At 33.1% G+C, this 14570-nt stretch overlaps 1 non-coding gene and 1 pseudogene across 1 annotated transcript; one reads left to right on the top strand and one right to left on the bottom strand.

Moving 5' to 3' along the window:
* The window catches only part of LOC122753470, a 127793-nt pseudogene that overhangs the window by 98339 nt on the left and 14884 nt on the right, over positions 1-14570 (top strand).
* Positions 10985-11091, bottom strand: LOC122726936. Its single transcript, XR_006352927.1, has one exon. It is a non-coding gene; the product is annotated as a U6 spliceosomal RNA (small nuclear RNA).

Genomic DNA, 14570 nt, shown 5'->3' with positions numbered 1-14570 from the left:
TATCTACTCACTCTGACCCAATAACAATTAATTTTATAAAGTCATTCTATATTCTTGAGAGTATGTATACCATCTTGAAGTAGGCTTCAAAATCCATTTTGTTTTAGATGCATTTTGTTGTATGGTGTGTGTGTGTGTGTGTGTGTGTGTGTGTGTGTGTGTGTGTGTGTGTGTTTGGAGTTTAGTCAAGTCTTAGGGAGTTAGTTGAAGCTCAAAAGTGAGAAGTAGAATTTGAAGATGTCTTCCTGACTAACTCAGTTATAACATGTTGTCATATGCTAAATTAGAAGTATAATAATGTTGTCTCAAATTTTAGTCACTTCTATATCTTTCATTGAGCTTTCATGTATAGACATTTTTCCCATGTCCACTGAGGTTATGTTGGAAGCAAAACTATTATTCTTGGGGTTGCTAATATTTTCAGGGATTTGTAGCTTAAGGTTGGTGGCTGTCTCTACCAAGAACTCAAGGAAGGTGGTGACTGAGTGAATGGTGATAGAGTTGTCTGAAGCCTGGCACTTAGGGACTTCTATCTAGCTCTCCTTTGAGTTAACTTCTAGTTGCTTATAGAACCTCCACCTAACAGATCATTCTACCATATTTTTATGTTAAACTATAGCACAAGAAAGGGAAAGAGAGGAACTTGAAAGTATATTTCAAATATTCAAGTACCTTTTAATTGTTATAACTGAACTAAGTTGCAGTGGGTTTTGGGTGTTACATAGGAATAGCTCTCACCACCTCATATAGATTATTGTTTCAATAAAATAAAATAAAATTTGTGTTACTCTTCCTGGGAATTGGTTATTTTCACCTCTATATTAGTCATAATATTAAGACTTCATCATGTTGTAATGATTGGAATGATGCCACCTGCTGGAGACTTATTGTAGAAAAGCTCCGCCATGAGGTGAAGGTCTCTGAGGGCTGACCATGTTTTTTCTTGGGCGTCAGGAAGTGATGATAGCTTGTGGGAGGAGGAAGGGGGAGCTTGGTGCTCTGACTCGCTCTTTCATGTGGACGCTGGCGGAGAGTGGAGCTGGGAATGCTCTCACCCTTTAATAGGTAGATGAATCAGGCCTTTCCTTCTCTCTTTACCAAATTCTTATTCTCCTTAAATGCTTAAAAGTCTAACTCTTGCTAAAGCTTATATTTTATTGGTGACTACTCATATATTTTAGACAGACTAGCTAGAATTTTAGCCTTAATAATGTCAACTACATGGATTTATACCTGAATTTTATTGTCTTCCTGTATATGAATTCCTCAACTTAGCAATTAGCAATATCATATTAAATTACTGCTGCAGTGATAAATCCAATGATAGAGAAATATTGGCAATTATAAAATACATTAAAAATTTAGGTGGTTCATCTAGTCAGTCAATAAGCATTTATTAATTAACAGATAGCACCATACACATTAGGGATACAAAAGGAAGTAAACTATAATATCTAACCTCAAGGAGATCACAATCTAATGAAGGAGATAACAAACAAAGAAATACATACAAACAAGCTCTATGAGGGATAAATAGGAAATAACTAAAAGAAGTGAGGAACTGGAATTAAGAGGGATTTGGCAAAGGCTTCCTATAGAAGATAAGATTTAGCTGAGATTCAAAAGAAGCCAGGGAAGCTAGGAGGTGTCACTGAGGAGGACAAGCATTTTAGTCATTGGATTCTTCCAGAGAAAATTCCCAAAGCTGAGAGATACGGCGACTTGCTTGTGGGACAGCAGGTTGGTCAGTGTCACTAGATCAAAGAATTTGAGCACAAGCCCTGGATTCAGGAGTACATGAGTTAAAATCTGGCCTAAGACACTTGACCTTTACTAGCTGTGTGACCCTGGACAAATCACTTAACCATCATCATTCCCCCACTCCCCCCCCAAAAAAAAGATATGTGGCAGGAAATAAGGTAAGGGTTGGAATTAGTTTTTGACAGGTTTTGAATGACAGATGATTTAAATTTGATCTTGGAGATAATAGAAAATTGATGGATTTGTCAATTAAGTATACATTGACTTATAATATTCTAGAAATAATGAAAAATCAAAGGAAACCTATAATATCTATTTCTCTCTTTCTTTCTGCCTCACTCTCACTCTCTCTCAATTCCTCTCAGATCTCTTCTCCAATAATTGTTTTGTGTTTGGAATGTATTGTCACATAAAGTTGTATTCCCAAATATTAATTATGTTTTAATGATTGTAAAATCAATAGCAAATCTCAAGGAAGACATATAGACATATTAGTGTGCAGTAGTAAACAGCACTGGGTATGGTAAAATATCCATTCCAACTAAATTTATGCCCTATTGTTCTGATTTATATTTTGGAGATGATCCTGGATTTATAGAGTAGAAGGTAAAGTTTCCCTAGTCTCATTCATATTTGATTAAGATTTTATTATAGTCAGACATGAGAAGATCTAGTAACAATAATTCTTTCATAAGACATAAGCCAAAAGACAGAAGACAGGCTATGTTTTGATATCTTTAAAAGAATGAAGCAAAATAAAATATGTAGGAGTCACAGGACAAAGAAACATATAATCTTATATTTGGGATAGGACCTGAGAGGTTATCTATTCCCAAGCCATATATTAAATTATAGTATTTTTTTTCTCAAATACTTTCTGTAAAAGGAATTCCTTTTAAAAGAAAATATCTGTTATTGAACAGGAAGACAGTGTGCTAGTATAATAAAAATAATAGCTCACACATAGCAATTTATCACATTTTATGTTTACAACAATTCTAAGACATACCATTTTTACCCATTTACAGATAAAGAAACTGAGGCTGAGGATAGTCAATGACTTGCCCAGGATCACAGAGCTAGTAAAGTTTTCAAGACAAATTTCAACTTTGGTCCAAGTCCAGGCCTCTGTTCACTGTACAAGCTAGCTGCCTAGCAGATAGAGGTCTAGAAGTCAAAAAAATCTTTCTAGTACTATTTCTATCATATATTAGCTTTTGATGTGTCTTTATCTTTCAGTTCTCTAGACAAATATCTAGGATTGTGATTAATGTGTGAGAATTCCAAATTGAGGGAATCACAGACAACCTATGGCTATAGAACAACCTATGTCTCTACATGAATGCATGTATACAAACACTCAGATATGGACATTCTCATTGAGAAAATCTAATTATTTTTAATGTTCTACCTCTTACTAGTTAAATCTGCTTCCTTTTAATTTCTTCTTTTTTTGCCATCTTCTGTTTTACATGGTAACAACAATAAGGCTACTCTAATTTAAACCTGAATGGCTCTTGACATATTTGAAATCAGCAACTGATTTCATATAGCCATTTCCAGAGCTTGCAACACTCGTTTCCTCCTTTCCTGCATAGGCTATGTTTTCTCATTTACGTTTTTAAAATATGGAAGCCAAAATTCAGTGTAGTCCTTCAGATGTGGTTACCAAGACAGAAGAGTATGCATTTATATCAACACTGATACCTTTTAAATCCAGTGCTATATACCCCTACTCAAATTTAATTAAAAAACAAAAACACCCCACCTCCCAAAATCACAAATTTAAGTAGTGGAACAAACTTCAAAATCATGTAGTCTGATTCCATTTTATAGATGTAAAAAATGGGACTCTGAGAAATTCAGTGACTTGTCTATAATTACCTAAGTAAAAAACAGAAGAGCTAGGATTCAAATCCAGGTCATGTTATTCCATTCTTAGAATTAATGCATTAATTGAATTTGATGGATTTTAGCTATTCACCATATCCATAAGTTCTCCAAAGTATCAGTCCTAATTTCAGGTATGATAGAAATTCATAAAAATTAAACACATGGAATTTTTCTTTACCATATTTAGTTTCCCATTTTAAACACAGTCCTGTTTACTTGTGGTTTTTCCAAGTGGAAACTCAAAAACCTTTTAAGCAAATTCACAGTAAACCATCTCTGATTTGGTACTTGTACTATCATCATTTTAAGATATATTTGGGGGCAGCTAGGTGGCACAGTGGATAGAGCACTGGCCCTGGAGTCAGGAGTACCTGAGTTCAAATCCGGCCTCAGAAACTTAACACTTGCTAGCTGTGTGACCATAGGCAAGTCACTTAACCCCAATTGCTTCACTAAAAAAAAAAAAAAAGATATATTTCAATATATAGCTCATACTTGGGAAAATTAATTTATCTGAAGTCACTCTCCTTTACATTTACTATTTAGGCCAACAAGACAGTGAACTTTCTGAATGTCCCTAGGATTCTATAGTACATTTCCATAAGGTTAGGAACATTATCACATGCCTTTTCAGCAGTACTTGCTGCCTTTCTAGCCTTTCTAGATTATGATGACAAGCCAAGGTGTAGCCCTTTCTTAAGATCACAACAGAGCAATATTAATAAAACAAGTAATGGCTTCCTCTAACAGATTGTATATTAAAAAAAATAACAACAAACAAAGAACAAAGACAAGCCTCCTCTATCTCCCATTTTATTTTACAGATATTGTTTGCCCTTCATCCAGTTATATAGCTCTTAACTTAAATAGAAAAAAAAATAATGTGCATAATTTTAAGAATAATTTTCATTTATATTTCTTTAATTCTTTGTTGTTGGGAAATTGGGGTTAAGTGACTTGCCCAGGATCACACAGCTAGTAAGTGTCAAGTGTCTGAGGCCGGATTTGAATTCAGGTCCTCCTGATTTCAAGGCCGGTGTTTTATCCACTGGGCCACCTAGCTGCCCCATTCATTTACATTTCTAAACATTTTATACTCATTGTTCTAAATATTTTAATGAGAGTAACAACATTTTCATTGTGTAATACTTAAACTACTGTTATAAACATTAATCTAATTGATAAATCAAGAAATATTTATTGAGCACAAAATTGCTAGAGATACAAGTACAAAAAATTAAATACCCAGTATTTGCATGTAGTTTACATTCTAGTGGGGTGAAGCAAGAGGTATATTTATATGGATCTGGATATGTACGTATATATGTATATGCCTGTGTATTTGTATGTGTGTATATTTGAATGTGTATGTATTTGTGTATATATAGGTGTGTGAGTATTATGTATATGTATGTTATATGTCAAATATTTCATGAATATAAAGTACATAAACACAAAATATACAAACTAAATATAAGGTAGTTTATGAGGAAAGCACTGATAAAAGTAAATAGGTAACTCTGGAAGATAGTAATTTGTAAAGGGGGTTCAAATCTATTATTGGAAGGAGTTTTATTACCTGAAAGTTTCCTCTCTGCTTTAGACACTGGATAAGGTGCTTGGGGCATAAAGTTAGAAATAAAGTAGTCACTTCTTGAAGCAGCTTAAGTTTTAGGTTAGAGGAGATTTGTTTAATTATATATACATTTACAAATAAATTCAAAATATATACAAAATGAATGCCAGTAGCAAAATGAGTATAATCATTAACAACTGGAGGGCATAAAAAGGGCCTTTCTTTTTTAGATTTTGTTTACCTTGATTTAAACTAAAATTTTGGTAAAATCATCCATGTGATACTTATGGGGGAAAATAAAATAATATGGACAAGAGTTTAGCACACCAATGGATAAATATGGCTCAAAGTCTTGGCCAAAAGTTGTCATCAATGGTTTATGTTAATTTGTAATAAACACTACAGAAGAATGTCCTAGGTTTATGCATTTGGTTTTATACCATCAGAAAATGTTTTATTAATGGCTCAGAGGAAGGCATGGATGATATGATTTTTGAATTAGCAAGCCATTTTTACCAAAATATCAAAAAGTTATGATTGTGAGAGTGTAGATTTTTAGTTTTCTTTAAGTCGGGCATCTCTTTAGTGGATTATGAGAAATCCAAGCTTTATGGGACCTTAACAGTCATTCAGTATAAGCCTCATATGTTACCAAAAAAAAAAAACTGAGTCAGAGAGAAGTTACTCAGCATCACAGAACTGATACATTTCTTAGGCAGGATTTTGAATTTAGGTCTTCCTGACTCAAAGCTCGATACTATCTCTGCCACTTAGCTTCCTAAATTAGATTCCATGTGATCAACAATTTGAGAATGAGTAGAGCACTATGTAGGGATCACTGAGCCCAAAGGGATAGTTTATATATTTTGTAATAGGAGTCTGGATTAAAAAGAAACACAGAAATGTTGTGTTAACTCTAATAATAATATATAATGACTATAAACATAATCTCTTTTACTCAGTTTAAAAAATAATTTTCAAAAGCTAAAGATGGGAATTATGTGACTAAAAGATCCTTTAAAAATATTTCCATAAGTCAACAGGGTAGATATGACATCCAAGAAGACTAATCTAATCTTAGATTCTAAGATAAACAGTTTCTAGAATGAGGGAGGTTATATCATATTACTGTGTTTCCTATGGACAGACCAAATTTGAAATAGAGTTCTCAGCTTTGGACAGTACATTTTAGGAAAGACAATACTCACCTGTATAACATCGTAAGGACAGCAAGAAGGATGATGCAGGCCCAAGTTCATGCAACATGATCAGCTGATGGTTTTGTGAAAATTTCAAAGTCTCAGTGTTAGATGAAGAAAAAAATAAACTCCTAACATTTAGGAAGACCTGAGTTCCAATGTAGTCTCAGATAATAAATATGTGACCATGAATAAGTCACTTAACATCAGTCTAACTCAGTTTCCTCATCTTTAAAATGGGGATAATAATAACACCTTTCTATCAGGATTGATGTGAAAATATTTGTAGAGGACTTTGAAATAATTGAAACTCTATATAAATACTATTATTTTAAACAAGATTATTTTTACTCTTATGAATCTTCATTTCCTTTTTTGTCCAAAATAGTGATTATTAATACCTAGGCTAAGGGGGGAAAGCAGTTTTGTGTTTAAAAAAAAATGTCCTTCTGTACTGACACATCTTTTTTAAAGGCTTGGGACTAGTAGCTTTAGCCTCAACATCTTTGGGTTTTCTAGCCTTAGGGTTGCTGGTCTCAGCACGGTTTGGATCAGTAGCCTTGGAATCACTGAACTTCATGATCTTAGAATCATACTTGGCAGCATTGGGACAAAACTTGGTGACCTTGGTGTCAAACTTTGTGGCCTTGTAAATCGTGGTGTCAGATGTAGTGACTCTAGTGTCAGACTAGGTGACCTTTGTATTAATGATCTTGACAGCCTTGGGGGACAATAAGTTGTCAGCTTTTGAAACAGTGTGTTTGACAACTTTCGTGTCAGTAGTTCTGTCAGTCTTTAGAGGTGGCTTTCATGAGCCTTTGGCCTGGACATTTTATGTCAACCCTAAGCCAGTGTGGTAGGCAATGGCATTGAGGACCTTGGTCTTGTGAGTGAGATTTTCCCCATCCCTTAGTTATAAGAGATTCACCATAGGTATAAGTGATTTGATTAAGATAATAATCAATATATTAACTGAAAAATTGTGATTTATTATATTTAGATATTATTTTGTTACAGTTACATAAGGTTAAAAGGCTAAGTCTCTCTTCTGTCTAACTTTCCAATGTCAAGCATTAAGTAATATCACAAGATATACTAGTCATCAATGCTATATTTTAGTAACCACGAGTGACATACTTTTCTTAAAGAGTTCACACTGCTGACCAGTGGCCTGACAATGACCCACCATATTGTCATCATAATGCTGACATTTATGGTCATTTAGGTAGTTCCTCATATTTCCTAAGAATATGTTTTAATTTTAGAAGTGCAACTAATAAAGATTAATAAAATGTTGTATAACTTTTGGAAGGGTATATAAACCCATGGATTTTGTAACTCTGGGTCTCTCAGGTCCAACGCCTGTATGACCGGCTTTATTGGGAAACTAAAACTCTCTCAATAAACCTATTGGCTTTGTTGGGGGACTAACCCTCTCTCAATAAACTTATTTGCTTCAGCCTGGAAACTTTGTTGTTTTTGTTCTTCCGTCAGACTTAAAAATTTTCCTGAAAGTATATAGACCTTGGCCTTGGAGCTTTTGGTGCTCAGGGCCTTGATAGACTCTGCTCAGGTCTTATTGTCTGGTGTTTGGGGTTTGCATCATCTTTAGCCCCTTCTTGTTTGGTTTCTTGGCAAATCGTATGTTTCTCAGAAACTTGGGGTCAACCCTTTCAGAGACTCCTATCTCTTTGATATAGTTTTTTTAATGGCATTTCTATGCCATTTTTGTGATTTGTTGTGGGTGTTATGGTTCTTAGAGTTAGACATCTTTACACCACCACCTGACAAACAGGTATTCCATAGACCAGAAGCTGAGATAGAGAGAGAGATTATTGTTGTTGTTGTTGCTATTGCTATTACTCTATTTGTTATTCATGTTGTCATTATTAGCGATCAGAATTATCGAAATGTGGAATAGTTTATCTCTGTCAACAGTGGATTGATTCATCCCAAAGCCTAGATGATTATATGTTATATATATTTTAGAAGAGATACTTTTTCAGGTATGACTTGGAGTAGATGACCACTAAATCCCTTTCAACTCAAAAATTAAGAGTTCAGTGCCATCTTTTGTTAATATAGAACCTAGGACAAATTATATTGATTGGCTCTTTCTTTCCTTCCTATATGTTTATATAAATGCCGCCCCCCAACCCTTTACTTTCCTTCATCATGGAATATGTGCCATTGTCATTTCCATCAAGTTGCATAGCAGATACATGTTTTTATTCTATATATCATTTTTTCTGTCCTTGCCCCCACCCTCCACTAGGGAAGATCCCTGTGATTGGGGGACAAAATGAAAATTATCCTTCAGAAATCTGAGTTAAGTGTGTAATTGAAGCTTTGGAAACTCTAGTTTCTTGAGAAAACAGACAATCCTTTTGTAATAAACTCAGGGTGTAACATGAAGGCAGGTAATTGCAACCAGTGAATGCATTCAATCTCTGGGTCTCAGCTTAGAAATTACTGGTTAAATGCTATCCAACATGTAGATGAAATCAAATTAAATTGAATACCAAGCTTAGTCTTGGGGGAAAAAAAAGAAACAGCCAAATATTAGGTCATTTTGATTTTGTCTTTGTATCCTCAGTGCCTAACACAGTTCCTGGTGGATTAGTAGGTATTCAGTAAATTCTTATTGATTGAAAAAAGTGGTCAGTTGACTGATGATGCAAAGAATAAATTTGTGGGCTGATAATCCATGTAATCAATTCAGAGAAGTTATTTTAAATTACCTCATTATGTTCTTATGAGTGCAATCCTGAAAAATTGTCTGGTTCCTAATTCCTGGGAACCCTACACAGCATGGAAGTCTGTGACTATCAACCCAAATGTGTTTGGATTATCAAAACCAAATAAAAGAGTCTTAATGGTATTATGAATGATGTGTTTTTCTCCTGTTCTGTTTTGTTAGCATAATTAATGAAGAAATTACTACATGTGTGAGTTTATGAGAATTAAACTGAAATGAAGTATTTTTGAGGTATAAAATTAGACATGGAGAAAAGTACTGTTTGATTTATTACAGATTGCTTTCAAGGTGTCTGCATATGTCTTAGTTACTCAGTAAACCATCTTAATTTATTTAAAAATAAACTGATCACACACATATGTATATTTGATATTAACTGAAAAAAAGTAGATAGGAGAGACTAGAAGCAACAGAGTATATGATGTTTATTGGGTTTTAAATTTTCAGTCATCAAACATTCTTTTCTTTTCCTGGCTTGATCTGGAATAAAAATCCTCTACATATTTCCTGCACTCTGCCTTTTACTATTTCAGATGGCAATTTGAAGTAACAGTTAATTAGTAACATTGCCCTGTAACTCTCACTGGCTGTGGAGCTCCTACTCTCTTTTTAATTAGGATTATGACTGAATTATTCATCATCTGTAGGAGTTGCCCTGAGGAAGCAAAATAGTTGAAAGTTTCAAATGACAAGAGGGGGATGTGCTTCTTAAAATACTTGTGTGGGGAATCATGGTGTAATGTCTCCTCACTTGGTGAATTTCCTTTTTCTTTCTAATCCATTATTCATGGCTTTCACCATTATAGGGCATTATGTGATCCTTCTATAGCCTTAAAAATGAATGATATAGATGGTAATAGAATTTCCACAATTTTTTTTGTCTTCTCAATTCTCTTACTTAATAGTCATATAAGTTTCCATGAAATTAATACATAGCTATTTTGATGGTTTCTAGTCAGATTTTTTTTCTGAAAGTGGTTCAGTAATAAAGATATTCTGTGACCTTATGTGCAAAACATTTGATTGTACTACATGAACTCCATTATCATCTGTTTAAAAAATAAGGGAAGAAGAACTATAATATTATAATTATATTAAAATTAATCTATGTGAATAGCTCTAGATCTAGAGAAATAAGTATACCTATATCTATAGCAACATAATCCATATATATTGATAAATAGGTATATAGTAAAGTTTAATACAACATATAATTCAAATACTATTAATCGATAAAAATAAATACATATATAAAACAAATCATATATTTCTACATATATGTATATCTATCTGTATCCATACATATAATATTTTATACAGACATAGTAGCTCAGGTAGGTTCCAGGTGAATGTGTTTTTGTGTGAGAAGAGCCAGACAGAAAAAACAGAGAGAGAGAAACAGAGACAGACATGGAGACCAAAAGAGAGAGAAAGAGAAAGAGAAATTAGGACAGAGAGAAATAGGAAGATAGATAGCAGTAGAAGATTGCATAGATAGCTAGCCTTGGAGTTGTAAAGACCTGAGATAAAGTCCTTTTTGCCTTTGGCTGTGTAACCCAGGGCAATTTATTTAGCTTGTCATTATTCTAAACTACTTTGTAAGACTATATGATAGCATTTGTAAAGGGGGTTGCTTCATCCAGAAATTCCCTTTATAGATCAAATCTTAGGTCCAGTTTATTCCTATTGATATAATAGATATAAATGATATAATAGATATAATAGGTTTAATGAATATGCATTGATATAAATAGATCCATATTTCAATATAAACCTCTGAGACCTCCAATATACTCTAGCAATTGAAACTTCTTCATGAATTTGCGTGTCATCCTTGCACAGGGGCCACGCTAATCTTCTCTGTATTGTTCCAGTTTTAGTATATGTGCTGCTGAAGTGAGCACACAATTGAAACTTCTTAGTTGTTAACCATTTTTCTGTTTATATTAATTTTTCCTATAATAATTTTCTAATCTTTTAATATGAAAGCTTTTAAAATGATGGCCCTTTCTCTGACCTTTTGATACCAATTACACTGAATTCTTCAAGTCTTAAATTGGTGTTAGAACTAAAAAGAACCATAGTTCTTTAAATTGTATATTCCATTTTGATGTGATTTAATGCCATTTTAATTTCTTATGTTGTTTTTGTTCATCCATCTGTGTTACAGTTATTATTTCCTTTGAAAAGGAAAAATTGTTATATACACATACACACAAAGATAGAAGAAAAATATTAATTCTGAAGATTTTAGGCACAAGTCTGCTAGAAATATTTTTAATATTTTTTCATTTATCTGAATCAAAGCATTTGAAAAAGGAGAGAATTGCTCAAACTGGCATATATTCCTTTCCACCTTAACTTTGGGCATCATTTTCTCTGCTGAAGTCTATTTGAGGCAATATTCTATAGAATTTTTGAACAAAGAAAAGGTTACAATATGCTAAAATAAAGGTTTTCTTGTTGGGAAATCAATATTCTTGAGGAATTTTCTCTTAATCATCTGCTAAAAATAATCAAATTATTGGATCCCTCCCTTGATATCTCCTATCAAGGATTGAAAGAACTATCCCCAACCCCAATAATCAGTGGATGGCACTATACTTGAAAGGGTCTTAATATATTGATAATGCCCTTAAGGGTTTAAGAAGCCAATGATCTAGACTAGACAATAGATCATTTTTATTCTGTTTGTTTGGTACCCTTTAGCCTGATTCCCTACTTTTGTTCTTGGCTTTCTTTATATTTCCCTAAAGGGAACAGTCTGGGAAAGTACTTTAAAACAGAAAAAAAAAAATATTTCTCAAAATTTTATTTGAATTAGAAGATGAGCTTTTTAATATGCCACCACACACAAATATCTCAGTGATATGGTGATTCCCTCCAATAGTAAAAATTTTAGCCCCCCATTTGCCTATTCATATCGTGGGGCTCTTGTCCATGTTCTCCTATAAGTTTATGAAAGATGGTTTCATTACATGTCTTGGGCACCTTGTTGGCTTTCTATTTTGTAAATTTTAACATGCTCTGTACACATTAGTTGTTTTTTCTCTCCCTTTGTCATCCACATAGTTTCATTGCCACTCAAGGAATGTCAAACAGTTAACCTCTTATCTCACTCACCACACACTGTCCCATATTTTTGTTTGAATGTTAACAATATCTATCTGTACCCATACACATTTTCTTCCTTTTTCATGGCTATGCTCCCTTGATCCTCTTCATCCTAGGCATATAATTTTTTTTTATATTTTTACATTTTTTACATTTTACATTTTTATTTCTTTTATACTATATCATTCAGTTTGAGAATATTTGTGTGTAATCTAAAACCTATTACAATCCCATCCCATAACAGTGGGGTTCTTTAGTAATTGACTCAATTAGCTAGTCTGTAAATTGAGTCATTCTTATTAGGAAAATGTCCCTACAATTATTTTATAGCACCATCATTGCCTTGTTACAAAAATAGCTCTTGCAGGTTGAAAAGAACTTTTCCATTATCACAAAATTACATTAAACTGCTGTTTGCATTCTCCTTTCCCATATATAGCAGACAGTACATGCTGACAAACTTAGTAGATCAGCAAGAAGCCAAAAACTTAATCTGTATTGACTTTCCTAAGGTTTTAAAGGAAGCTTTTGCCCATTGGTTTGAATGAGTTTGTTACATTTCAAACTGAGGTTATGAAGAGGACAATCAAACCTACCCTTCATTTAACTCCCATCCACATTCCTCCATTTGCTATGACATAGTTTATAGTAAAATTTCAATAATACTTCAATGTCCATCTGGAATAAAAGGCAAAAAATATTTTCAGGTCAACAAACCTGTATTAATTCTCTGTTTCTATATGAGAGTAAGCTTGGAATTAAAGAAAACAAAAGAAACATGATTTAGACCCATCTCAGAAGAAATTTTGTAATTTAATCAGGGAAAGAACAGGTAAATAAAAATCTAAAAAAACACATAAATGTGGTATAAATGCAAAGTACCAGTCCAGAGACAATTTTTAAAAATTAGTAGGAGACAGAGATCATTTTCACATGAGAGATTATCTTTTATTCATCAGCTTTCCCCCTCATTCATTTTCCCCCTTTCATTAGATGTTTTACAAAGTTTAAAAACTGCACCTTTAGTATGTATGTATTTCTCTATGACCTAATTCAATATAGATTCTTAAGTAGAGAGAATCCTGGGAACAAATTGTGAAGGGCCTTGAATGCTAGGTTGAGGAGATTATTCTTCATTTAATAGGGAATGTGAGTAACTACAGGTATTTTTACAAGAGGCATGACATATTCATATGGTTTTGTCAGAAAGTTTTCTCAAGCAGTAATAAGGTAGATCCAGCAAGAGAATCAATGGATTAAAAGACAGAAGACCATTTAGGAGATCCAAAAAATATAAACAAAATTGAGTCCAGTAGGAATTAAGAGGAGGACTCATGCATGGGAAGTATTTTGTAGATAAAAATGTTAGATGATTGAATTTATGTGGAAAAGGAGAGGAGAGAAAACGAATTTAAAGTTCTGAGTGTAATTAAGTGAAAATATGATGAAGCCATCATCAGAAATATAAGTTAAAGGACAAATTTAGAGTATGATCAATTAACCATTTAAGTAAAAAGCATTTTTCAAGTACTAATTAGGTGTATCAAGTATAAAGCACAATACTAGGTGCTAAGAATACAGAATAAATGAATAAGTGAATGAATATATATATAATGTATATGAAATATATGTGACATTTTTTATATATGATATATAGATCTATATGTGTGTGATCTACAGTTATATAGGTGATCTATCTATATCTTTATCATCTCTATCCCTATATTTCTATATCAATATCTTCATCTCTGTCTCCATCTCCATTTCCATCTGTATCTCCATACGCATTTTTATTCTCTGTCTCTATCTGAAATAACCACTGGCCCTAAAAGAGCTTGCCTTCTCTCAAAGAAAAGCAACATGTAACTATAAGAGATACATATATAAGCATACACAAATACAAAATGGGTTTACATACATAAATATCTATTTTTCCACCTATGCACTATCATCTATCATCTATCTTCCATCTAGCTAGCTATCTATCTCTCCCTTCTTTAATATTTGTCACTTACCCTAATTCCCCAAATATCTACTAAAATTTCAATATAATCTATAAATATACTGCTATTCAAATCCACCTATTATAATTGAGCTCTTTATATATTATACTTAATTTTTTTTCTAGTCACTGCAGAGTACATACACAGTTAGTTCTAAGTAGAGACATTTAATAAAATAGCCAAATAAGGAAAGCAGCATTCCGCCCCTCCCACCACCACCAGCATAATTCACCTGGGATATCATCTGAGTTAAATATCTATACACT

The sequence above is a fragment of the Dromiciops gliroides genome, chromosome 4 (genome assembly GCF_019393635.1).
Source record: "Dromiciops gliroides isolate mDroGli1 chromosome 4, mDroGli1.pri, whole genome shotgun sequence".
NCBI lineage: Eukaryota > Metazoa > Chordata > Mammalia > Microbiotheria > Microbiotheriidae > Dromiciops > Dromiciops gliroides.
Note: the sequence above shows the minus strand (reverse complement) of the source record. Positions and strands in the feature narration are given on the sequence as shown.